The sequence below is a fragment of the Nyctereutes procyonoides genome, unplaced genomic scaffold (genome assembly GCF_905146905.1).
Source record: "Nyctereutes procyonoides isolate TBG_1078 unplaced genomic scaffold, NYPRO_anot_genome, whole genome shotgun sequence".
In the NCBI taxonomy this organism is placed as follows: domain Eukaryota; kingdom Metazoa; phylum Chordata; class Mammalia; order Carnivora; family Canidae; genus Nyctereutes; species Nyctereutes procyonoides.
The window spans coordinates 23,638,386-23,646,805 of NW_026575043.1; the positions used below are offsets into that span (position 1 = coordinate 23,638,386).

The following is an 8,420-nucleotide window of genomic DNA, read 5'->3' on the forward strand; positions in this document are numbered from 1 at the left end:
CCAGTTACATTCTTTCACAAATGGCTGTCCAGTTTGCCCAATACCATTCACGGGAAATACCGTCCTTTCCCCATTGTATATTCTTACCTCACTCATCATAAATTAATTGATCACATTTGCATGGGTTTACTTCTGGGCTTTCTATTGTTTTCTTGACTTATGTGTCTGTTTTTTTTAAAGATTTTATTTCTTTATTCATAGGCACAGAGAGAGAGAGAGAGAGAGAGAGAGAGAGAGAGGCAGAGACACAGGCAGAGGGAGAAGCAGGCTCCTGCAGGGAGCCTGATGTGGGACTCGATCCTGGATCTCCAGGATCACACCCCGGGCTGCGCCACCGGGGCTGCCCTATGTGTCTGTTTTTATGCCAATACCATACTGTTTTAATTACTATGGCATTGTAATATAGCTTAAAATCTGAAAGTGTGATACCTCCTGTTTTGTTCTTTCTCAAAATTGTTTTGGCCATGCAGGATCCTTTGTTGTTTCATACAAATTTTAGAATTTTTTTGTTCTATTTCTATAAAAAATGCCATTAGAATTTTGATAGGGATTACATTGAAAATGTATATTTCTTTGGATACTATGGACATTTTCACAATATTAATTCTTCCAGTCCATGAGCATGGTATATCTTTCCATTTATTTCTGGCTTCTTCAATTTCTTTCATCAATGTCATACTTTTTAGTATGTTGATTTTTTCACCTTCTTGGTGAAATTTATTCCTAGGTATTTTATTCCTTTTGATGCAATTATGAATGTGATTTTTTTCTTAATTTCTCTTTCTGATGGTTCATTATTAGTATAGAGAAACACAATAGACTTTTGTAAGTTGACTTTGTATCCTGCAACTTTACTAACTGTAACAGTGTTATGGGGAGTCTTGATGATTTTCTATGTATAATATCATGTCATCTGCAAATAGTAACAATTTTTTTTTTCAATTTGGATGTCTTATTTCTTTTTCGTGCCTGATTGCTTTGGTTAGAACTTCTAGCACTATATCATTATGAGTGGTGAAACTGGGCACCCTTGTCTTTCCCCAAGATAGCGGAAATGCTTTCACCATTGACTATGCTATTGGCAGGGGATTGTCATTATACAGACAATGGTCTGGTCATTGTCCATTGGTGTATTTAGTCTCTTAGCACAGAAACTTCAACCCAGCAATTTCACTCCTGAAAATTTGTCTTACATCGATGAAATAAACTGTGTACAAGGTTATGCATGGTAACGTTGTTTTGATAGAAAAACAAAAAGATTGAAAACAAACAAAATGTCCATCATCAAGGCACAGGATAAATTAGTGAGTATGTAACCCTGTAACAGAATAGTAAACAAGTGTCCTTTTGTGTTCCCAAAGTACAGGCTTTGATCACAGAGCTCATATTCATTCACATGTCAGACTACTCTAATGCATTCTAAGGACTCAAGGAAAATTTAACTTTATTATCTTTCATGTCCTCTCAATAAATATTTGTCAATTGAGAGTGAAATACAGGATCCTGTTCCTTTCCAACCAGAAGATAGGTAGTTATAAAAAGCAGTGCAGAATTTAAATTTTGCTAATAGAAAAATACAGCTCTATAAATTAAAGCATTGTTTAACAAGTTTATTCTACCTTGACTTTGGATGTCAAAACATATTTACAGAAGAAATATGACTGTTTAATTCAAAGTAAATAAGATTTTCAGGAAATCTAAAAGAAGGGATCAGCAAACATTTTCTCTAAAGAGCCAGATAGTAAATATTTTAGGTTTTGAGGGCTATATTGCATCTGTCACCTATTTGTTTTCTTTCTTTATTTCCTCATTTCTTCTGTTCTTCTTTTCTTCCTTCCTTCCTTCTGAGAACAAGCATGAGGGCAGAGGAGTAGGGGCAGAGGGAGAGAGAGAAAATCCCAAGGAGAATCTGTGCAGAGCACAGAGCTGATGCAGGGCTTGATCCCCTCACTCCAAGACCATGACTTGAGCCAAATTCAAGAGTCAACTGACTGAGCCACCCAAGCACCCCTCTTTTTATTTTTAACAATGTTTTAAAAATGTAAAACCTTCCTTATTTCAATGGCTGCATATAAATAAAACATAAACTGGATTTGAAGTTCACAGACCCCTTTCGAAAAGCCAAAGTTCACCGTTTAAGAGAGCATTTTAGAAAAATATCTAAGTATGACTACCCAGATATCACTGGAAGGGTATAAAATGGACTTCTTCAGGGAAAGAAACAATGCAAAGAAAGATTAAAATGCCTTCTGGAACTTTAGAGTCAAAAATCACATGGGGGACTTAGATTGCCAGGGGCCCACGTTCTCGACACTAATGTTTCTTGTGCAGGGCTACACTTTGAGAACCATGGCTACAGAGATAGAATCACTAAAGGAGGCCTGTAAAATCCTTATTTTGTGCAATCTTTCCTTTGCTATGTCAGTAATCTCTTCCTGTGACTGCAAGTGCTTCTAGGCATTGATTGTCTTCTCAGCTGACAGCCTATCAGGCAACTCCTGGACGTCACACTGAAATTTCAGTCTGCCCACCACGGAGGACAAAAGGAAGACAATGTTGTCAGACCAGTGGCGTGCCCTAAGGAGCGGCTCCGGAACAAGAATAGGGCAGGAATCTGGACGTGTGATCCCCTTTTGAACTGAGAAGCCCTGTGCCCCTCCCTGAGGTAAGCCCTGGTCTGCAGGCTGCTGAGGGACCACAGACCACAGTGGAACATGGTGACAGCCTGCACAACCTGTGGGGTCAGGTCAGCCTATCATTTGAGGCCCGAGGCTCCAAGGTACTTTAATACATGATCCTTTCTTCCCCCTACTTTTTTATGCATTTATTTTATTCTATTCACATTGTACAACTGTTACACAACCTACAAAAACTGCATAAGCCTAACCATTTTCCAATGTCAGTTCAGAGTTAAGTGGCACAAAAGGGGAACGGATAGTAAGTTACCAGAGAGTTTGGGTGCCCTGTGCAAGTCACACTGTCCCACGATGTGTCTGGAGCTGTAAATGTTGCCGTGGGAGACTCTGTTATCTTTGCGGAGACCAGTTTCTGTTGATGGGACTTCCTTAGTTCGTTGTGTCTTTTCTTTGGAGGACAGGAGCAATGAGACTTTCAATAGGTCTGACACGGATTGTTTCTACTCAATAAATGTCAACATTCATTTGGCATTTGCAACAAAGATGTTTGAAATAAACTTTCTCCCAAATATGCACCACATGTAAGCACTCTCCCATCTGGTTTTTATGATTTTTATAGTGAAAATAGCCATATTTTGGTTCCAAACACTGGAGGCTGAGCTTTCTAAGCAGATTGGTGGTCCTCTGTGCTTCCTGTCCTGAGGACTCGCATCATCTTCCCACCCCAGCACATCAGGCTGCCAGAGTCCCTCCTGCCCACCACCCTCTGACGTGGTGGCAGCTGCTGCTGGCTGGCCTCCACACTGTCTGAAAGTACCTTCCTTTCATCATCTTCCCCCTCCTTCCACAGCTGGATCAAACCCTTGCAACCAACCACCACAGATAGACCACCCAGGCTGGCAGGGGTGTCCTGTGGCCTGTGCTGCCCCAGGGGGAATGGCTGCACAAGGTGCAAGACCCCAGCAAGGACTGCACGACTTGCCCACCCATGGGCTCACCTGCATGTCCATCTGTTAGCCTTGGCCTTGCACAGACACAGGCTCAAGCTGGGGTTCATCTAGGAGAGAACAGCCTTGCAGTGAGCCCTCTTGCAATGGTCTATGGAGGGGCTGCAGGCATTTATGGGTACCAGAAACCCCGGCCTGCCCAGGAAAGTGGGAGAACTACTGCTCTGCCTCTAGTCAGGCTGTTTGTGCTCAGAGTCCAGGGTAGGCCAAAGGCAGGGTGTTCCCATAGCCCCAGAACTAGCAGTAGGGGATGCAAACAAAGCACCCCATCTGCTCACTCGGTGCCCAGCACAGTATCCTGGTGCAGTTTGGTTATATCCTTGTTTGCCCTTCACCTTCATTCACTCCTTTTGTCTCCTGATCAAGTTAGTTCTCAATCATTTTTTTGGTGGATTCAGATGTTGGTGTCGTTTGATTTATTACCCCTCATAAAGGATGTTAACTGGTACCAATTTTTGTCACTGTCCTTACCACACAGTTTGCATGTATTTCTCCTGCATCAAGGACCAGCTTATTCACTGAGTTAATATATGTCAAGCACTTAGAATAGTACCTGGCACATAACTTGTGCTATACCAGTGTCAGGTCTGAGCATTTGCTGTTATTCATGGCACCTAGCACAAAGCTGGGCTCTTACTAAGACCTCAATAAATATTTTTTAAGTGAGTGAATAAACAAACAATATAGGTTATAATTATGAGCAGCCCCCACCAAGTTTTTTGTAGTTACACCGGTCATGCTTGGAAACACTAACAACTTGGCAAAGTCCAGACCACACATCAGAAGAGCATGGGAAGAGGCCTCCTCACCTCTACTGCGCCATGGTCTGAAGCCTATGTCAGTCCTAAAGATACGACTGTATCTGCTCAAGGAGAAAGTTCTAGATAATGGAGGAGCTCTCTGCGCAGACAGCACTCTCACAAACATGGTGAACATTCCTAAAACCTGCTGGACTTTGTGCAGGAAGTGTGACAAGAACCAACCCATAAAGTGACACAGCATGAGAAAGGCAAAAATCTTCTTTATGCCCAGGGAAGGTGGCATTCTGACAGGAAGCAGAGTGGCTGTGGAGGGCAGACTAAGCCGCTTTCTGGAAAAAAAGCTAAAATTACAAAGAAAACTGTACTGAGGCTTGAATATATTGAGCCCAACTGCAGATCTAAGAGAATGCTGGTTATTAAGAGATGCAAGCATTTGGAACTGGGAGGAAATAAGAAGAGAGAAGGCCAAGTGATCCACTTCTAAGCTCCTTATTTTGATATATTTTGAAGACAATAAAGACAATAAAATCTTGAGGTTATGTTCACTTCTAAATGAATGAATGAACAAATGAATGAATGAATAAATAAAGGAGGAGCCATTGGTCACTTACAGGGGGCAGAAAATGTGAGTAGGAGACTAATGGGGTATACACCACAGAGAATGCCAGTTATCGGCCATATGTAAATTCTAACACGTGAATACATGAAACTCTTCAGGGTTTCCTGATACTTAACACCCAATCTGACTAAAAGTATGGGGCTTGCCAACAAAAGAAAAATTGTTAAAACACCGGGAGCAAAAGCCATTTTAAGTGATTTCATTTCTAATTGTTTAAAATAATATTTTCTTGTTAATTAAAAAATTGCATGTGTCTAAGACCACTGAGAGGAAGTACAACAGTGAGCACGGTAACACTCACTGACCTAATAATTTATTCATCAAACTTGAAAAAAAATTTTGACTCATTTTCTCTACCCCCTCTTTTTAGGATTCTATTTCTATCATTTCTTAGTGTTGTATCAGAGATCCATTAGATAGTTCATTATTTTTTGATCTTTTTTTCTCTGTGTTATTCAGATAGGAAAATTTTTTTTGACTTATCTTCAAGACAGAGTTTCTATTCCATTCTTATTTATAGTTCCTTTTTAAAAAGATTTTATTTATTTGAGAGAGATACAGAGTATGACCATGAGCAGCAGGGAGGAGGCAGAGGGAGAAGCAGGCTCCCGGATGAGCAGGGAGGCCAATGCAGGGCTCAATCCCAGGACCCTGAGATCATGACCCAAGCCAAAGGCAGATGCTTAACTGACTGAGCCACCCAGGGGCCCCTAATTTATAGTTTCTATTTCCCTTCTGAGATGGCCTATCTTTTCATTTTTTGTGACTGTGCTTTCTTTTATAAAATTGGGCATAGTTAATACATGTTGTTGTTGTTTTTTTTTTTAAGATTTTATGTATTCATGAGAGACACACAGAGAGAGAGGCAGAGACACAGGCAGAGAGAGAAGCAGGCTCCATGCAGGAAGCCTGACATGGGACTCAATCCAGGGTCTCCAGGATCATGCCTTGAGCCAAAGGCAGATGCTTAACTGCTGAGCCACCACGGTGTCCCCAAATACATGTTTTTAAATGTTTGCCTGTTAATTCCAAAAATTTGGCCACCTTGAGTGTTAGTCTCCAGTAATTGTTTTCTGAAAATGAATTACATTTGACTATTTCTTCACATGAATAGTAGTTTGGGATTGTGTCTTAATCATTATGATTGTTATGTTGTGTAAGCTCAGGATTTTATTATACTCTTCCTAAAGTGTGATTGTTTATTTGTGTGTTTGTTTCTTTGTTTATTTTAGCAGGCAGTTATTACCAGATTCAAACTGCAAACCCAGTCTTTTGAGTAAGTAGCTAGGGTGACCAAGCATCCCAATTTGCCTGGAACTGATAGGGATTCCTGGTAAGTGGGACTTTCAGATATAAAATAGGAAAGTCCTGGGCAAACTGGGACAAATTGATTGTCTCAGCTCAAATCTCAGTTCAGTTTCTTCAGTCTTCGTTGCTGGAGTTCTTTGGAGTCTGTGTTCATAATGCACATACATGATTTGGGGATTAGTGAGAGATTTGGGCAGTTTAAAACATGGAATCTTTGCAGGCAAGATCTTAACCACATCCAACTTTCTCCAAGAGCACAGCTATAACATATGAATGACATCCTCCTCTGGGGAAATTTATCTGATAGACTCATTTCAAGTTGTACAAATATTCACAGAGGAGCTCACAAAAATGGCATGGACCACTGCCCCGCATATTACAAGGCCCCACTATCTTGGTTAAATTCTTGAAAATTGATAAATCAAGAGCTATTCCATGCCTGACACTCTCAAGAAGTGATTGACACTCTAAGCACCCACATTAAAATAAACCCAATGTTATTTAGGTATTTTCAGATTCTGGAGATAACATATATTTATAAATTTTACCTAAGCCCATTTATGCTATTATTCACAAATCAGCCCACCTTACATGATACTTTCTACAAAAAGTCTCTATTATTTGTCCAAATTACAATATAGCAGGCATTCCCATTGGTGCTATCCCTGCCCAAAATTCTTTCCCGTAGGGGCTTTAGTAGCTCCTCTCATGCCTCTTGGCATCTATGGATCCATCCATAATGGTCATAAATCACCAGCAAGTATCTGGTACAAGGAACTGATCAATGAGCTGCAAGAAAACTCAGAAAGGCAATTCAATGAAATCAAGGGGAAAAAATGATCTGATAAGTTCTTTACCAAAAGTATGGTAATTATAAAAAGAATCAAATGGAAATTCTGGAATTGAAGAATTCAATGAATGAGATAAAGAATGCAATCAAGAGCATCAGTAACAAGGCAGATCAGCTCGAAGAAAAGATAAATGACTTAGAGGATAAGAATATAGAAATAATTCAGCTTAGAAGAAGAAAGAAAAGTAAGACTTTTTTTAAGTGAGGGAAACCTATCAGACCTAACAGATTCTATCAGAAAGAGGAATATAAGAAAAATTGATGTACCAAAAACAGAAGAGAAAGAAGTGGGTAGAGAATTCATTTAAAGAAATAAAAGCTGAGAATTTCCCAAAACTGGGGAAGAATTAGACATACAATTTCAATAAGTTAATAGAACAGTTTATTATCTCAATGCAAAGGAACTCCTTTGAGATATATTCTAGTGAAACTGCCAAAAATTAATGATAAAGAAAGAATCTTACAGGCAGCCAGGGGAAAAAGAAAAGAAAGTAACCTACAAAGGAACCACCATTAAGCTATTAATGGATTTCTCAGCAGAAATTCTCTAAGCCAGGAGAAATTGGAATAACATATTCAAAGTGTTAAAGATAAAAACTGCCAACCAAGAATGCTTTATCTGGCAAAGTTGTTCCTCAGTTATGAAGGAGAAATAAAGGCTTTCCCAGATAAACGAAAGCTGAGGTAGTTCACCACCACTTGACTTGACTTTCAAGAAATGTTCAGAGGGGTTTCTATAAGCCAAAATGAAAAGACACTCATTGGCAACAGAAAACATACTAAAATACATGAAAACATTAAAATACAAACACTCTGGTAAAGATGGATTTTTGCAAAATGTAACTGTATAGTAGAATGATGTGCTAACCACATAACTATATTATGGCAGATAAAGGAAAAAAAGAGTATTATTAAAACCAACTAAAGCTATTATAATTTGTTAACAAATACACAGCATAAAAAGAGATCAATTGTTGCATAAAAAATATAGAAAGGAAGAAGTGAAAAGGTGGTCTTTTTGGTGAATGAGGATAAGTTGCTATTAGCATAAAATTAACTGCTTATTTCTGAGATATTTTATATAATCTTCAAGGTAACAGAAAGGAAAAATCTAACATAGATTCACAAAACATTTAAAAAGGGGAAACAGAACATACCATCATGGAAAACCACCACTTTTTTTTTTTAATTTTTTTTTATTTTATTTTATTTATGATAGTCACAGAGAGAGAGAGGCAG

The 8,420-nt window shown here is 39.1% G+C and overlaps 1 pseudogene; it reads left to right on the plus strand.

The window, feature by feature from the left end:
• The first annotated feature begins 4,568 nt into the window (after positions 1-4,568).
• Positions 4,569-4,888, plus strand: LOC129508173 (60S ribosomal protein L36a-like; annotated as a pseudogene).
• Positions 4,889-8,420: the final 3,532 nt, after the last annotated feature.